This window comes from Brienomyrus brachyistius, unplaced genomic scaffold, assembly GCF_023856365.1.
Source record: "Brienomyrus brachyistius isolate T26 unplaced genomic scaffold, BBRACH_0.4 scaffold146, whole genome shotgun sequence".
Classification (NCBI taxonomy): domain Eukaryota; kingdom Metazoa; phylum Chordata; class Actinopteri; order Osteoglossiformes; family Mormyridae; genus Brienomyrus; species Brienomyrus brachyistius.
The window spans coordinates 114,963-132,482 of NW_026042421.1; the positions used below are offsets into that span (position 1 = coordinate 114,963).

General features: G+C 44.3%; 1 non-coding gene across 1 annotated transcript; it reads right to left on the reverse strand.

Annotated features, from left to right (window-relative positions):
• Nucleotides 1-757: 757 nt before the first annotated feature.
• trnad-guc (transfer RNA aspartic acid (anticodon GUC)) lies at nt 758-829 on the reverse strand. Its single transcript has one exon. It is a non-coding gene; the product is annotated as a tRNA-Asp (tRNA).
• Between the last annotated feature and the right edge of the window lie 16,691 nt (nt 830-17,520).

Genomic DNA, 17,520 nt, shown 5'->3' on the forward strand with positions numbered 1-17,520 from the left:
CTCGGATAAAAGGCACCGATTTCCCAGCCGCGCTTTTCTTTTCGGAACCAGCAGAAGTGCCCTCCGCACCATCCTCGGCGCTAGGACACGCCGGCCACTTTATTACCCTAAAACAGGGAGCATACACCGATCTTCAAAGCCAAACTTACCTTGCCGATTTTCGCTTAACTGCTTCTCAAACTCATCGAAATCGGACATTTTTCAGTCCGTACTAAAGACGTATTGCAAAATAAGCAGAGGTCCAACAGTAGGCCTTTGAATGGGCTACAGGCTGCATTGGGTTCTGCTGCTTTTTCTTCCGAGTCGCCTGCCCCTCCTCCCCCGAAGTCATCGGCTCTTCCTCGGTTGTATCACACACAGGTTCGGAAACATTCGATGCGCATTACCGTCCCCTCCTGCACTGGAGGGTTAAGGACAACGTGATTATATCGAACCAAAATTGAAATGTGCAAGTTGACTTTCCTAGTTATACGTCTTCATTTTTATTCTGGGTTTAACAACCATGAGTTTATGACGTATTTTACATGATTAGTTGGCGACTGGACCTTATTGTTTATATCTCTTATTAAGGATCCATCCATCCATACATCAATTATCAAAACCACACACTTACAATCCGAGTCTAGTTTCATATGCTGCGCTGCTGAGCGACCCGCAGAATATTATGCATGAGTACAAGTCACAAGCCCCGTTTCCACTAACACGGGGCCGGTTCTAGCTTGGTGCCTTTTGAGACCGAGGCAAAAAGATGCAGACTCTCCCCGTCGGGGAATCGAACCCCGGTCTCCCGCGTGACAGGCGGGGATACTCACCACTATACTAACGAGGAGATGTACGCGCACTACTTTTACATCTTCAAGATAAACAGCGGATGACTACTAACATTTGCGAGTAATCAATGACTGAGCTTCATGTCATGACCATGGTGCTCAAGAGAAGAAAAAATACATAATGTACGTCCACTGATACCAGAACAACCATATAGCTTTATACTAAGACGATGATTAAACGGAAAATTCCTTTACAAAACACTGCCACAAAATCATAGTTTCGCAATATTACATCGTGCAACGGGACACAGTGTAAGTACGTGAAGTCGGTAATTAAATCAAGAAAAAAAAGTGAGAGGAAAAGAATACTTTTCTATTATCATATTTTTCTAACTGGCCAAACTGAGTCATATTTTGATTATACACACTAACAGAAAAACAGTGCAAATCTCCGGTAGTCCGTTTCACTTGCGCTCCGCTATGGGGCAGTAACAAGCAGAGCTTAAGTGTGGAAGGAAAAAAAAAACACAGGACAGCATCAATCCCAACTTCACAAACGCCGGAGATCGAGATGCTGTAAGCATGACAATTAACATCTTTATCCAAGGGAACAGCTGCAAGACACAGATGCCGCGCCTAACAAAGGTAGGATCGATTCCGAAGTTCAGGCATTTACAGACGCGGACTCTTCTGGAGTTGATTTTTTTCGGGAGATACGCATCAACTTCAAAAGTATGAACCGCATTATATCTATATCTGTTATGACGTTGTAGCTATTGATACTGATGCATCACAAAAATAATTTAAATGTTTTTTCATTCTGACATATGTTCGTTCGGACGAGGATTTTATTATATGAGATAAGTTTTAAATGAAAACTTTTTTTAATCTATATGATTAATTCTCGAATCTAAGCCAGACTTCACATAAATCATTCATTCATAAATATAATGGAACATACAACATCCAGGTATCCATGAAATTTATGATCAGGCTATACGTTTGTGATAACAACAAAACAACACAACATGTATATTTACAATATATGGGCCTATTGTTTAATATTGCCTCCAAATTATAGCCAGACAATAACGCAATAGGCCGACATCAAACTATTTTCATGTAAAACAAAAGTGCTGGCAGTTTGCTTGTGCTTACAGACCCCGCCTTGAGCCCATCCAGAAAGATCCCAAAAATAACCGACAAGCAAAGGTTGTAACAATCTGAGCATGTTTAGTTTAATGTAATCAGGAGCCGAATTAATAACGCGAATAAATGATCAAACCGAAAGTCTGTAGTCGGGAATATCCGATAACGTCTTTGACGTGCAGTTAAGATAGTCAGAGGAAAAACCTTGTAGTTTACTTATATATATGCCTAAATATATGAGTGTGTCTCTCCGGTGATTTAATGATGAATATAACGATTACATATCAAATCACACATTAAGCAATTATTATATTACTAGGTTGAACGTTTTCACTATGTCTGTCGTCACCTTGATTTCACGATTTTGACTATTCTTCTTATCCCAGATTGAACAAGTCATTGTGGCGATGCAAGATCCCGACATGGGGATAAAGATGAAGAATCAAAGACTGTTAATCACAGTGATTCCACATGCGATGACAGGTGCACGATACATATTTTACTTTTTAAAAATAATTTTTCGTGCCGCCCGGGTTGTCTTACACCCGGCCGTGCAGTGTCCCGGGGGCCGGGTCCTAATGGTCATTTAAGCCCTTCACAGGAAAGCCCATACATCGGCGGTCTTCGGGAATCCTGTGCATTAAGACTGTCATCGATCTCCTTGCGCTCATATTTATTTATGTAATTTATTTATCGAGTTCAGCGTTTTTGATTTATGACGGCTTAATGCATTTCTCGACTCTAACTAGATGCCTTCCTCGCTATGCCTTCCCAGGAAATGATATCGTGGAGTGGCTAATTCAGAAGTACTCCATCATGGAAGAAGGTAGGGCCGAGAAGTATGTAGGGAAGCGTTACCTGGTGCTCTTATGTGAGGTTAATCGATTGTTTTTTTCCCTTCGTGACGACGATGGCGCCCCTGCTGGCGAAAGACGTCATCAGGTTTTTTTTTTTTTGTAATAAAATAACAGAAATAAACGAGTCTTTTGAATAATAAATACAAATGAAGTAATAGAATTTGTCATCCATACAACAGATTAGCCTAGCTGCATTTATGTGTAAGCATATGCAATTCACGTGTCTGACAGAAGCATGTTCTGTTCCATTGATATTGCTGAGCCTGTGAATTAATAAATGTCAGAATTGAGCTTGTCCATAACATAGACACCCCATTCGCCTGAAGCTTTTGGGATTTTCTTCCCCTGGCGTCAATTTATCTGCTGAATTATTTATCTTTCTGCTGAGAGGCTATTAGTACAAATAATCTGTAGGCCAGTCCCGAGTCGCGCCGCTACGCATGCTGAGCTGTACGGTTTGATAGTCCCGATGCAAACTTCGCTGATAGCCAGAGGCAGTCAGTCATGCCTGGAGAAATATCGCTATCCGTCTCCCTCATTATGCACTTCTGCAAGACGCTGTTGTCCTGAATTCCCGGGCGATGCAGATGAGGTTTTAAATAGCAAGGGAGCAGATTTCCCTGATTTACAGCCCAGATTGGAAAAGAAGTCGGAATGGAAAGGAGGGGACTTTTAGGCAGTAGATGGCAGATGCATTAACAGACTTGAATGGGCAAAAAACCTGTTGCCCCGGTAAGCAGTTACCCCTCCCTGTAAACACTAGGCTTCCCCCTAGCAGCGCTGTTGCTGCGCCGGGCTGAAACCCCCGGGAGCGCCTGACTGCCAATGGCCGCGGAGGCAGCCGGAAAGTGGAAAGTCCCAATTACTCGTAATTAATTATAGTTCCAATGAGGAATGCACCATCCCCGCGGCTTATTCTGTGCACCATGTCAACGTTTTTTCCAGTTACTTGCTATACCGTAAAATAAAATATAATATGCCTACTCAGTTTCTAGTTATCGTGTGTTCTACTGTATTCCACTGACAAAAATTTAGAGAATTACTATGCCTAAATCTGGGCTACGAGTAGTGGATTTGTTTGAGCTTTGAGTAGTTTACGTGGAAATGAGTGACCACTTTGTGTGTTTTCAGAGGCACTTCATGTGGGGAATCTGATCGTGAAGCACGGCTACATTTACCCCCTAAAGGACCCCAGGACGCTCGTCCTGCGGCCCGACGAGACGCCGTATCGCTTCCAGGTAACCTAAAACCACGGTTTCTTCAGATGGAGGGCAGCGCGAGAGGGTGGTGGCCATGTGGGGGGGCACGCATATCGAAACTATTCGTTGGAGAGACTGCGGAATTACCGTGTAGGACAGTATTTCTCAATCTGGTCCGGGCTCCAGAGCTGAGAGGGTGCAAAAACGTAGACTGTCTGGTAGGGAGCTGGGAGGGAGCAAAAACGTGGATCATCTGTGTGTCGCCGAGGACCGGATTGGGAAACACTGATGTATGAGAACCAATGCCAGTTAAAGTAGCAAAATGCCTTCCACCCGCCTTGTCCCTGACATGTTAAATCACAAAGCACCTTTGTCACGCTGCTTCTGAATAGTTTCAAATGACAGCATCTCCTTTTTGCTAGACTCCGTACTTCTGGAGCTCTCAGCAGTGGCCAGCCTCCGAGCTAGATTACGGTGATTACCAATTATTAATCATGTGCTCGCCTATTACATCATTACTTCCCTTTACTAGAATAATAGAAAAACACAGTTTCTTGCCATGTCTTTCTTTTGCTCTTCTAAAGCGATTTATTTTACTAAGAAGAATATCAGAAAGCAAGGGCAGCTGATAGACTATGAAAAGGTAAGAGAACATTTTTATTTATGTACATTTCAATGCTATTCTTATTCGCTGGTCTGAAGCATTGCTTGATGAGATCATGTGATAGCTGAATGCTCATGGGAGTTTTACTTACACAAAATATTATGAGGGTAGAAGGAAAAATGATTGGTTCAGAGAGATAACCAATTAGATTGTACATGAGGTGGATCCGAGCAACTAGAGGAGGCAGGAGCAACCAATCAGATGTCTTGGTCCTGCCTCCTCTGCAATCTGATTGGTTATCTATCCGAACCAATCATTTTTCCTTCTGCCCTCAGAACATTTTTGTGTAAGAAAACCTCCCACCAATTATGCACATAGTAGGATCGCACATAGACATCCACCAACTTGCCGCCATGTTGCGTCAGGGTCAACGCATTTTAGGTTCTCATCAGTAAGAGGGTTTGTGAATCCGACACTGCCAGCTGATATCCTGGGAGGGGTTCGGCCTGTGAGTCATAACGTGAACCCATGCAGCAACGCAGCCAGCCGTGCGACCTGGCAATGTCGCATTTAAACATCGTCTCCGCAGGACAGCTACAACATGTTGCACAAACGGATCAACCACACCTGGGACTTCGTGGTGATGCAGGCGAAGGAGCAGCTCAGGTAAACCCCACCCCAGCCCGGGAATACTGTCGCATCGAGCTATGAAATCAATTTCATAAATGCACACAAGGGGACAGATGAGAATGGATGAATAAATCTCGTTTTAAGAGGATGATGATGTTACCTAAATTAAAAAGTAACATGGTGTGTGGTCATAATTTCCCTCCTATCTGTTAAATCAGACCTCAGCCTAAACACTAGAGTCGGAAATCCATTTCTAAGTGAAAAAGGAAACAGAAAAATGAAAACCCTACCTTGCAGTTCAGTGATTACCGCTATATGCTAATTACCCAGTATGCTTTCTGACTCTCCATCGACTGCTCTGCTCCTACCAGGGCAGCCAAACAGAGGCGCAAGGCGGACCGCATCGTGCTGGAATGTCAGGAACAGGCCTACTGGCTCGTCAACAGACCGCCAGTAAGCACCTCCCCCGAAACCCCTGACTCCCTACATCTGCCCCGGCGAAAACCCAGTATGCTGTGATTAGAGTAAAGCACACACTGGGTAAACCTGAACTCAATGCACCTTGGCAGCTCGAATATCGCCTAAGGCTGGGGGCGATTCTAGGATTTTTTTGAGGTTGTGGGGCAGAGTGGTGGCTCTGGGCCTAGGGATCTGTGCAAGCAAGTGGAAGGTTGTTGGTTCAAATCCTGTGAATGCCCAGAGTGATTCTACTCCGTTGGGCCTTTCAGCAAGGGCCTTAACCTGCAATTGCTTTGTCCTGGGTATGACATTAATCTACATGCAGGCCTGTTAGGAGATCCTTCAACTTACAGGGGAAACTTGGCAGGATTGGCAGGAAGGCATAGGCAGGGTCCCATTCCCCCACAGAGAGCTGGGGGGTTGTGCAGTTCTCTCCCACGACAACGGGTTTGTTCAATGAAGGAAGGCAAAGGAAACATCTGTAAGGACATATGGAACATTTCCGGTATAATTTTCGATCTCCGTCATCTCCAGAGCATTGAGCTCAGCAAAATTCACGGGGGGGGGGGGGGAGTTTTATCTTCGTTAAGTAAGACACACAGAGTGTCTCCATGCATACTTTGTGGGGGAGGAATATATCACTTCAGGCCTGATAACCCACTACTGCTTCAGTGTGATCATGAAATATTTACTTAGCTGGGAAGAAGCCTATGTTCTGTGGGACGAGAGCTTTCAGAAGACAGACAGGACAGCAGGCTGCGGGAATGAGCAATTGCACCCTCGCTGAGTGTAATTTGGAGTTCATGAATAACACAGGAGAGTGGAGAATGAAAGTGTGGGACAGGAGCAGAGTGTGGTGTGTATCTGGCTTAATCCCGGCCGTCACTAGGGCCCCTTTCTGCTGGGTGCGCAGCATCTCTCAGGGCTAATAAGCATTAGCGTTTATGTGGGCCATTATCCCCATCCGGGGCGGCATCAGGAGGTGGGAATGGCAGCCACGCAGCTGCGGATCACATCCTAAATTCAGCTTATTTTGCAGATGTACCTTTTATTGAGACTAGAGCAGTTGGGGGTTTAGGGACTTCTCTCAGGGGTCCAGTGGTGATGTCACTCTGCTGACTGTGGGATTTAAACCGGCAACCTTCCAGTCATAGGCGGCGACTGCCAACCCGCTCAGCCACACACCACCTTCATTGATGAAACCCACCGTTTTGACGCCAATTAGACGGAAACACAGTTGAGCCAAAAACCACGCAGCGTAGGGCCCCCCAGTCAGGTGCTGCTCGTGTTTAAAAGGCAGGGACGCTCTGCACTCTGGTACGGCCAGGTGGACGGGGGAAGCTGGGGGGGGGGGGGGGGATTAAAACCAGCAAATGACAAAATGGCCGCTTCCTGCCTCCTTTCTCTTTGCCCGAGAAACACGAGACGCATCGCTAAGACTGGTGATGCTTGGATCTGGGAGAGAGGAGTGCGAAGGGACTGGGAGACGGCCTGAAGCTAAAATGCAGACATGCTGTGTTTGCGTCTCCCCCCCCACCACCCCCCCACTTGTTGGGCCTTTTAAACGAGCTGGAAGAGGATCCCACCTCCGGAATACCGGATCCATTATCTGACCTCTATTCCTGCGGCTCAGGCTTAATGCTGCATGTTAGCGGAGAGATAATGGATGTAATTGCAAATAGCAGCGTAATAATTTGCCAAATAGTCTCTCTGCTGTTAAGTCCTGAGCTGATCTGAAGCACTTTAATTGGGATTTAAGGAAACCATGTTAAATCAGATTGCATTCAGTATCGACATTTGGTTAGTTTATTCTGTAAAGCAGGGTACCCCAGTCCTGATCATGGATACTGTGTCACCGACTGGCCCTCCAGGACCGAATGGTCCTTTTGGAAAGCTGTCACACTGTCCCCTACTGGGCAGTGTCGCCATGGGCTGTACCCAGTGGCATCATGGGAAATGTGACCAGTAGTGCTAAGGGGTATTAATGCAGCGTTAGACCGGCGTCAGTCTGCTTGAGAGAAACGAGCTCACTCTTCATCTGAAGTTCAGCTAAGGATTTCTCACCCTCTGATTTTCTGCAGCCGGGAACATTCAGCGTTCAAGAACAAGGCCCTGAGCGAAGGAACCGGCACAACTCCCGAGTCCAGCTGGTCTGAGCTTTTTATTAAGCATATACATTTTTTCCGTAATGCCAGTACCTGCTGTTTATCGCCTCTGTCAGTCACAGGACCGGATCCGGGCAAACAAGAGAGCCGCTCGGGGCCTAGATAAGATCAAAGTCATGAAGAAAAAATATGTATATTAATATCTATATATATATGGCAGCTATAGGCAGAATAGGCTGTTGCCTTGGGCCCCCAAATTACCCAAGGAAGTGAAGTGATAATCAGTGTTTTTGGTGGGAGGGCATCCGAGGGAAGCTCGTGTGTGAGTGTGACAGCACTTCGTTGTGCTCATCTTTCTGTCTCACTTCTTCCTCACTTCCTGCTCTCGTTTTCCATGCTAACGTAAGTACGTCAGCAGTCCCACAATACATACTCGTAATAGTGCTATATTATTCATGGTTTCTAGACTGGATGTCTGCTTAGTAAAGCCAGGAGCTGAGTGTGAGCAGAATTCCTACTGTCTGATTCCTTGCATGTGATTCGCTCGTGGGAGTTTTACCCTCACAAAAATGTTCTGAGGGCAGAAGGAAAAATGATTGGTTCAGAGAGATAACCAATTAGATTGTAGAGGAGGTGGGTCTAAGGAACTAGAGGAGGCAGGAACAAGACATCTGATTGGTTGACCCCCCCCCCTCCTCTAGTTGCCTGTATCCACCACTTCTACAGTCTGATTGGTTATCTCTCTGAACCAATGAACCTTGTGCCCTCAGAACATTTTTGCGCAAGTAAAACTCCCATAAACATGTGGCTTATATCATGTTTAGAGACGGTTTTGTTTCTTCCTTCTTTACAGAACAGAACGCGGACTACTACAAAAGAGAGGTAAGCCTGAAAGAATTTAGAGTGAACCTATTTCAGCTGATGGGATGGTTGCCAAGAACAACCAAAGAGGGTGATTAAGTGGGCTCTTAAGAATGCTGTCATAAGAAAATTGCTTCGGAAGGATCTACATCTGTGTTGTCGTTTTCTTTTGTTGGCTCTCAGATATTGACAAATTCTGTTTAAAGGTACAACAGCATGGCTCTTATCAGGGCTTGGATGTGTACCATGCTGTGCCTTTTTTCTGACTCTTATATTCCCCGTGTGATTTTTCATGGCTCCCGACACCAGATTGAACACATCAGGAAATCCCTGGGCCGCTCGAGGGTCAAGTCCTCCATCTGCCTGGAAAGGTTGGATAACAGCCTCCCCCACCTACCCCCCCCCAACACCTGTGATTCAGCCTCAGTCCCAGCATAGCTGGGGGACCACTGGTTCGACACCAGTCCACATTAGTCCCTAACTGGGGGATATCTCTGGGTATTCTGTATACTGTGCCTCTGATTGGTGGGGGGGGGGGATCTATTTCATGTTAATTCTGACAAAAATGCTGGGGACTGCTCTTTGTGAAAATCTAACCTCGTTATTTCGTTCTTTCGTCCATCTGCCCATCCATCTTTCACCATAAATCTCAGAGTCACACATATCCTGGATTAATGATGCCTAACTAATATTGAAACCGGTTGACTATTAAACTGAATTGAACTGTATTTAACTGCAAATAATTACTTAATATTGATCAGAAGGTCGCCGGTTCAAGCCTGGCTTCAGCACACTTGTGGGTCCTTGAACAAGGCCCTTAACCCCCAGGTTCCTGGGAGCCTCTACGGGCAGCTGCCCTTTGCTACCAAGCTTTCTCTCACCTATGGAGAGCAAGATGGAGGAGATGAAAAGAGAATTTCCTTATAGGGTTCAATGACGTATAATCATTTCGTCACCATTTCGAGCTCCAGTTTGCTGGAATATGCCAGCATTGAACCTGAATATTTGATGACTTGCAAGGATTATAGAAAGTAGGACTAAAACTGGGAATGGCTGGTCTTCTGTGTTCAGCTTCCTTAAGTTCAGCGAGCAGTACCTGAACCATGACCCCATGATGCAAGGCTGCCCCCCCAGCAACCCCTGGATAACAGATGACACGGCACTCTGGACGCTGAATGCCGACATGTGAGTGTGCGTTACCGCGCCCCATCCTGCCTCTTCAGGGCCACACCCCCAGAGGTGACTGTCGTCTCTTCACTTCCACGCCTCCTGGTGCAGGGTGGAGACACCCACCAAGCTGCGGGTGGAACGATGGGGGTTCGGCTTCACGGAGCTCCTTAGGGACCCTCTGGGACGGTGCAAGTTCAGGGAGTACCTGGAGAAGGAGTTCAGTGGTGAGCAGCATGTAGACCCCCCCGCCCAAGTAGATCAGCTTCATGGAGGCATCGTCAGCAAGTAAGAATCATATTCATTATTTGATCACTGCGGGCCTATTTGGGCAGTGTGTGACTCAGCAGATTGGGATTCATTGCAGGAGGTCATCAGCTCAAATCCCAGAGTCAGCTGAGTGACCTCACTATTGGGCCGTCGATCAGTTACTCCAGGGACTGACTGACCCTGCCCTCTCAAAAAAAAAAAAAAATAGGATCTAGCATCTGCTAAATTAATAATCATGATCCCTCTATGAAAGGCAATTCTCCTCCATATTGGCATCGTGATGAGCGCCTCCTGCAGGTAGCTGATGCATGCGCTGTTTCATTCACAGTGGAGAACCTCTGTTTCTGGGAGGCCTGTGAGGACATCCGGCACGGCGAGAGCGCTACGATCCCGCAGAAGGTGGAAGAGGTCTACAAGTGAGTGCGACCTTGTGGCCCAGTGGGACAGTTTGCATCCCAGTTGAATTTAGAGCAGGCCCTGATGTGGCACTTGCTTACTCCCAGTGGGACTGCAAAGCTCAGGCTCATCACTTCCTTCCCCCCAGGCAGTTCCTGGCCCCGGGAGCCAGCAAGTGGGTAAACGTGGACAGCAAGACCATGGAGAAGACCCTGCAGGGCATGAAAAGCCCACATCGTTTTGTCCTGGATGACGCCCAGATGCACATCTATTTCCTGATGAAGAAGGTAGGAGCATTAACTGTGCACAGCCATGAAAGTGGATGACAGCTTCATTAAAACGGGCTCTCGGCCTCTCCTCTCACCCTCAGGACTCCTACGCCCGCTATTTAAAGTCCGATCTCTACAAAAACATGCTGGCTAGAGCCATAGAACCACAAGAGACCAAAAAAAGGTAAAACTATTATCTTCTATAAAAGGGGTCTTTCTGTAATATATTCCATGTATTTTATATAAGGGGATAAGACTCATATTGGTGTGGGATACACACAGGTTCTGTTTCTGGGGTTGTTAACGATTAATTCCAGGGATTTTTGGGCTTAGTGTGAACTGCTGGCTTCAGCTTAGCTTCGTCACTAAGACTACACAGAGTTCTGTAATGTTAATTGCTTTTGCGTCCCCTGTGATGCTCTCCAGTTTCTGTTTGTAATTCCACGGTAGTCAAGGATTTTCCAACATGGCTGACTTAGAAAAGGCAGTGCCACAAGTGTTAGCGGAACGCTAACATGTTCTCCTTCCCATCATGCCCCAGTGTCTTTCCCTTTGTGAGACGCCAGCGGCACTCCAGCCGTAACCCTGCCCTTTTCGCCCAGGCCTTAGAGGACAACGGCAAGACCAAGTCCCTGGGGTCACCAGCAAGTCCCACAGCAGCCTGCTCTTCCTAACACTGCCTCCTGGGGGGGGGATGCACCCTGAGCTCACTGCTGCCCCACAGAGGCTGTTTGGGGGCGGTGCTCTGCTGCTCTATTTGACGCAGTCTTCCAGGATTTTTAACTTCGGATGTATTTTTATTATAGTGTCATGTTAAATAAGAACAGACTAAATTATGGTTTAGATCAGAAGTGAGAAAAGTCCTGTGTCTCTATATATAGGAAAAGTTTATTTCATTAGTAACAGACAAACCATAGTTGAGCCAAATATTGCCTTATTACTAAGTAATAAACATCTGCATACAACTTTCACTGAAACAATGGTTGTAATAGATAAATAGCCATTTAAAACTTGGCATTTAGCTCAGTGCTTATAATGTGGATTGTGTCCCATATTCCAGATCAAAACTGTGCAGTTTCGAACCTGCATCATGTCTGCTTCAGATTCCAGCAGCTTCTCTCATCCTTTGTTCATTTACTTCTTCAGCATTTCTCAATAAATTAAGCAAGTTTTTAATTCACCTTTAGTGGAATTCTGTCACTTAAATACCAAAATAGAATAACACAGGTGTCGTACTTTTCAACCATTTTTCTTTTGGCTTATAAACGGCATGTGCTACTCTGAGATCACTGACCTGCTGGAGATGTGGTTCGGAACCGCAGGTGACCTCGAGTTCTTTTTTTTTTCCTCCGTGGAGGGAATCAAACAACAAAAGAGATTAGCCAGAGATCCACCCTGCACGGACTTGCTGGTATGATGGGAACGGGACCTAGATTTACTGGAAGCACAAAGAGAGCAAACTAAATTCTGCCCAACAGACAGGCGGAACAAATCGCTACAAAAGGTTTCAGTCACCTGTCTCCCCTGCCAGGACAGCACCTCCCTCCCACAGCGCACCAACAATACATTATACTATTATACCGTGTCTTGGAAAAGTATTGGAATCCTACTTAGTGTTTTAAAAAGCAGCACATTTCTAAATTATCTATATCCCAGTCCCTGAAAGCTATAACTAAAGATTACTGAGGGTAAGATGAATCTCTGCTGCATCTCATAAGTTCATTAAAAATCGAAACTTCCTTTCTTTCAGAACTGAATTTTCTGCCATGTTGGTCTTTAAAATTGTCCATTCGGCTCCAACAAGCTTTCGAACTCCAGTTTGAATGAAATATTGGGCTGCGAATGTGAAGTAGACAGGGTCATGGTGAGGAATGCGTCAGGAATATGGGGCGTGTCTGGAAGTCTGTGTCCATCACCAAAGCCTGTGATATTCATTATTGGCGGTTTGTTTATTGGCTGCTAAGGCTCACAATGGAAGCTCAATACTAAGTGTTTTGAATTACTGAAGTTTGCATGTTGACGGAGCCGGGATGGATGGATGGATGGATAGATAAATGTTTAATAATACATGCAGTACAAGTGTCAAACTAACTTTACCAGACAAGCCCATTAAAACGAGGCTCTCAGTTTCTCTTGAAATTCTTATGTAAAAAAAAAAAAAAAATAATAATAATAAACTACTTTGCATGTTACTTTTTAATAGATTTCCTTTTTAAAAAATTAAATCTGACTACGCAAATCCTTCAACTCCTACACTACCCATCAAGGCAATCCTCAGGATTCCAGCAGCACAGAGTTAACTGATGTTCTGCGCGGTTCTTAAAAATGCATGAAACTCGCGAGATAAAAATAAAACAACCGCAACAGAGAATACTGAAATTCCGTCTTCATATTACTGAAACATACAGGATTAAGAGACAACATGAAGTTGGGAAAGGGATTGGTGGGGGGTGGGGGGTGGGATTAAAGGCACTGTCAGCATAACATCATAAAGACGGCACCGATGTCCATTTGCCATGGATTATGTTGTATTCTGCGACTAAAAAGGACCCATAATCTGATTAAGTTCACATCAGACTAATGAGTGAATCTTCTCTGACAGCATTACTGACGCATAGCCCGCCATCCAGAGCTGCATTAGTGCGTTATGGGTTTCTAAGGCCCACCTTAACACAGCAGGGAAACACGTGCTGCTTAGTACGCTATTTCTCGGATCTGTAACATCGTAAGGTCACAGTACAACGTCGTGTCTTTCTGCAACTTTATAGCAGGGCTGAACAGCCAGGTGGCATTTTGGGCATTTTCAAGGTGAGCCGATGGGTAGGCGAGCCGGCAAAAATCTTGGGGAACCCCCCCCCCCTTTCCCAGTCAGCAAAATTTATTGCACAGCAAAAGTTATGGAGACCCCAGCTCTGTAAAATTTACTGTGGGAGTCCAAGGAAACTTTAAAAACACAATATCTCAATCTCCGGAGTCCTTTAAACCTAAAAAATATACAAAGAAATCTATGCTGTGATTCTGCTAGAGAATTTGGGCCCCATGAATGCATATCATATTGGGCCACAAACCCACACCAATGCAGTTATGTTCCAAGTTTTTTACTGTCCTAATCTCCCCCCCTTAACTGCGCCCCAGACTTGATGTTCCACGTTACAATTTCAACCAAATGTTGTGTGTTAAAAAAAAAATTAAATTGTGCACCAAAATTTTTTAACATGAAAGCAAGCATTAATAAAACTTAATCAAATGTTGATTTTTTTTTTTTTATATATAGAATTTCTCATTGTTTTGCTGATATCTGGGAAAACTGGGTTCATGGATCGGGATGGAAAGGCATGTTCAACGCACATTTTTTTTAAAATATTGATTTCCAGCAACTAATAAGCAAATCGAGGGAAATCTGCAAGGTACAAATCTGCAAGGTACAACAGAACCGTTCATCTCATTTCTACCCCGTCAAATCGCGTCCCAGGCTTTCTGGACCTCCCACTGAAATGCATTCAGCGACATCCACCTAAACAATTGCATTACCCCGGCAACGGGACTGCAGTAATCTCATTTAGTCTGAGAATTTGTGTGTCAGAAGGTAGAAAATTAGGATACGGACACGTTGCTCAAAGAGTGCCACGGAGTCACCAGCAGTATCATCAAACACGCCATTTAATACAATAATTTTTTTATCATTGTTTGTATAAATACAAATGATTCTTATTAAACAGCATGACTGACTCGTGCAATACAAATAGGCATATGCATCAAAACCTTTATTAGATTTCAGAAATCACAGAAGAAAATCAAGCTTGGCAAAATAAAAATTCTGCAAAATTATCCAGTATATTTCAGCCGTTTCTATAAATGTACGCTAAGGTGGTACTTGCCAACGCCGAAACAATTCTCTCATCCAGTCACAGTGCTCTTTAAAATGGAGATACTTTAATTTATTTAAGGTTGAGTTAAAACACGACATTTAATATTCAGAATAAAATCAAAATCTGATAAGGGATTCACATCGTTTACCGTTTAACTGGTATGTCCATTTTCGATAGGCTTGTTGGGTGGGTAAAAACCCTATTTAACTGATCAGGGTCACTTAGGCAAGTTCACCTTAATTAAAAACAAAATAACTAAACAGCACATAACTAGTCAAAGTGTAAACTCTGCTGTTGGCAAAAACTGTACGGCTGGACCCCCAAGGGCACCAGCGACTGTAGGGCCTTGCTTGGCCAGTAGGGGGCCCCCTTGCACGTGACATTGCAAGGATTTGTAAGTTGTAGGGCGCAGATGGGAAACGAGGTGGGGTAAGAAGCATTTAAAGTGCGGAGCCACATACAGCCATGGGGGTGGGTTTGGGTTTCTAGCACAGCCTGCAAAGACCAGAATAAGTTCCTTTCCTCAACACACTAGCGCCCCCTTGGCCAAACACGACCCATGGTCACCTTGCAAATCATTAAGCTGCCCTGAACCCCACTCTGCTTTCAGTAAGTGCCATTTAAAAACAATGATATACACACATTTTCAGGAGAGCACCTGTGAAGTCACCCCCCCACACACACACACACACACTACTGGCATTGTTTGGCACCCGACCCATGTAAACCTGACCCCGATTTGCATAATTTATTCAGGTATATATCAGAAACCAGGGTTTCTGCCACCTAGAGGCTGTACGGCGCAACAAGAGACAAATCGCCATCAAAAACACAGGACCTGGAGAATCACCCGGGGTGGGGGGGATACATACTGTCACGTACTGGCGTGGGTGGGGGAGGACGCAGGCAGTGTGGCAGTCAGCCAATGGGCGAATTCACGAGAAAAAACACTGTATGTTAAAAACCGCTAGCATCCAGCATGAGAGAAAAAGGTCAAAGCGAGTCAGGGTTTTTCCGGGGGGGGGGGGGGGGGGCAGGGTTGGTCTTACCTACACTGGCATGGGAGGGGTGGGAGGCATTGGTTAATGGTACAATGTGCAAGACAATTATCTGGGAGAGGAAAATTAACTTCCCCTAAAGTAAAACTAAAGTCACAAGAAAACTGTGGTACCCTCTGTCAATAGACCACACTCAAAAAACTCTGAGTAAAAGAGGAACGTTATTGGCCTGGCTAATCTCTCTCTCTCTCTCTCTCTCTCTCTCTCTCACACACACAGCTTGAAATGCTTTTTACACATTTACACTAATGTATATCACAATGCTACCAAAGCTTTGCAAATGACCACAGAGCGGGACTGACACCCAAGTGTGTGTAGAACCACACACACACACACACACACACACACACACACACACACACACACACACACACACACACACACACACACATACACATACACACACACACACACACACACACACACACACACACATACTGGTTTCCATGTTGTATGGGGACCAGCTTTTTGATCATCACTTGCGGGGACCACCCTTTCTACAGGTTCTAGAAATAAGAAAAAAATCAGGCATACTAACCATAGCTTTGTTAGCTTATACACGACTTCAAATATCTGAATTGATGAAGTAATATTTTGACCAAACTCTATGGGGACTTATGAAAAATCTGGTGAATATCACTAATGGGGACCTCATTTACATAGTATTTGCATTATTCACACAAATTCCAATATATTTAGTGGGGACCTGATTTGCATAATTCACACAAATTCCTCCTTGATTAGTGGGGACATTGCAACTATAATTGTTACTAATTGATGAGCACCTATATGAAGGCAATCCTCAGATAAATTATTATATTATATATGCATATGCATTCAACACACATCACAATGTTTTTCTCCTTTCACTCTACAGTCAATTGTTATATGTTTCCAGCCATGTATTTTATACATACTGAAATTAAACGCCAAATGTTTGTGGTAAGTAAACCGTGTTCCTCCAACACATCAGCATAGACAAAGTTTTCCTCAGTCTCGTGTAACCCTGAAGTTTCCTCTGAGTGATTAATCATATTAAATAACTGTCCAAAATAATAGTTAAGACATTTAGTTATGACTGAAAACCTAGGGTTGTTAAGAATATCAGTGTGATTGAAGTGAACATTAATAGGTGAAGCAGTTAAAGGCTACATTCACTTACAAAGGATCAGACCCAAAGAAGTCAAACCTTTAAACCTTTACTTGCCAGTTTTACAGCCATTCTAAATATTTTTTAACCAGTCAACCATCCAGCATCAGCTATCTACTACTCAATCACAGTACTGTGAAATATTTTAGCTACTCATAGTAAGAAATTATAAATACTTAATTGCTATGTTTCTCTAACAAATGAGGAGTTCTTTTGTGTCCTCTGTCCTATTGTTTAACTGTAGGCAATTAAAAATATTTATACTACGGGACCGTTGAATGCTTGAATCTGATTGGCTGACGAACGTTCTGAGGTGTGCAATTATTTTCAGATAAACGAACGGCGAATGTAGTTCCAGGTAGCTCTCTTGACCGCATTACAGTTCCATATCACTTCGCATAGTTAACTGTAATAACGGAAATTAGCATACAGTACCTATATAGCACACAGGACTAACAAAAACAACAACATGACAGATGCGGAAGAAATAATCCTACTCACAATAGCGATTTAAGTAGAAAAACCGGACGAATCCCTTGAAATATATCATCTGATCGATGTCTTGAGGTGTGGCAACCGTAGTATAAGCGGAATAATTGACTCCGGACCGTTGAATTATTAGAAAATAATGCACACCCAAGGTGGTAATGCGGCCACGACGCGAAGCGGAGAAATTATTTTCTAATAATTCAACGGTCAATTATTCC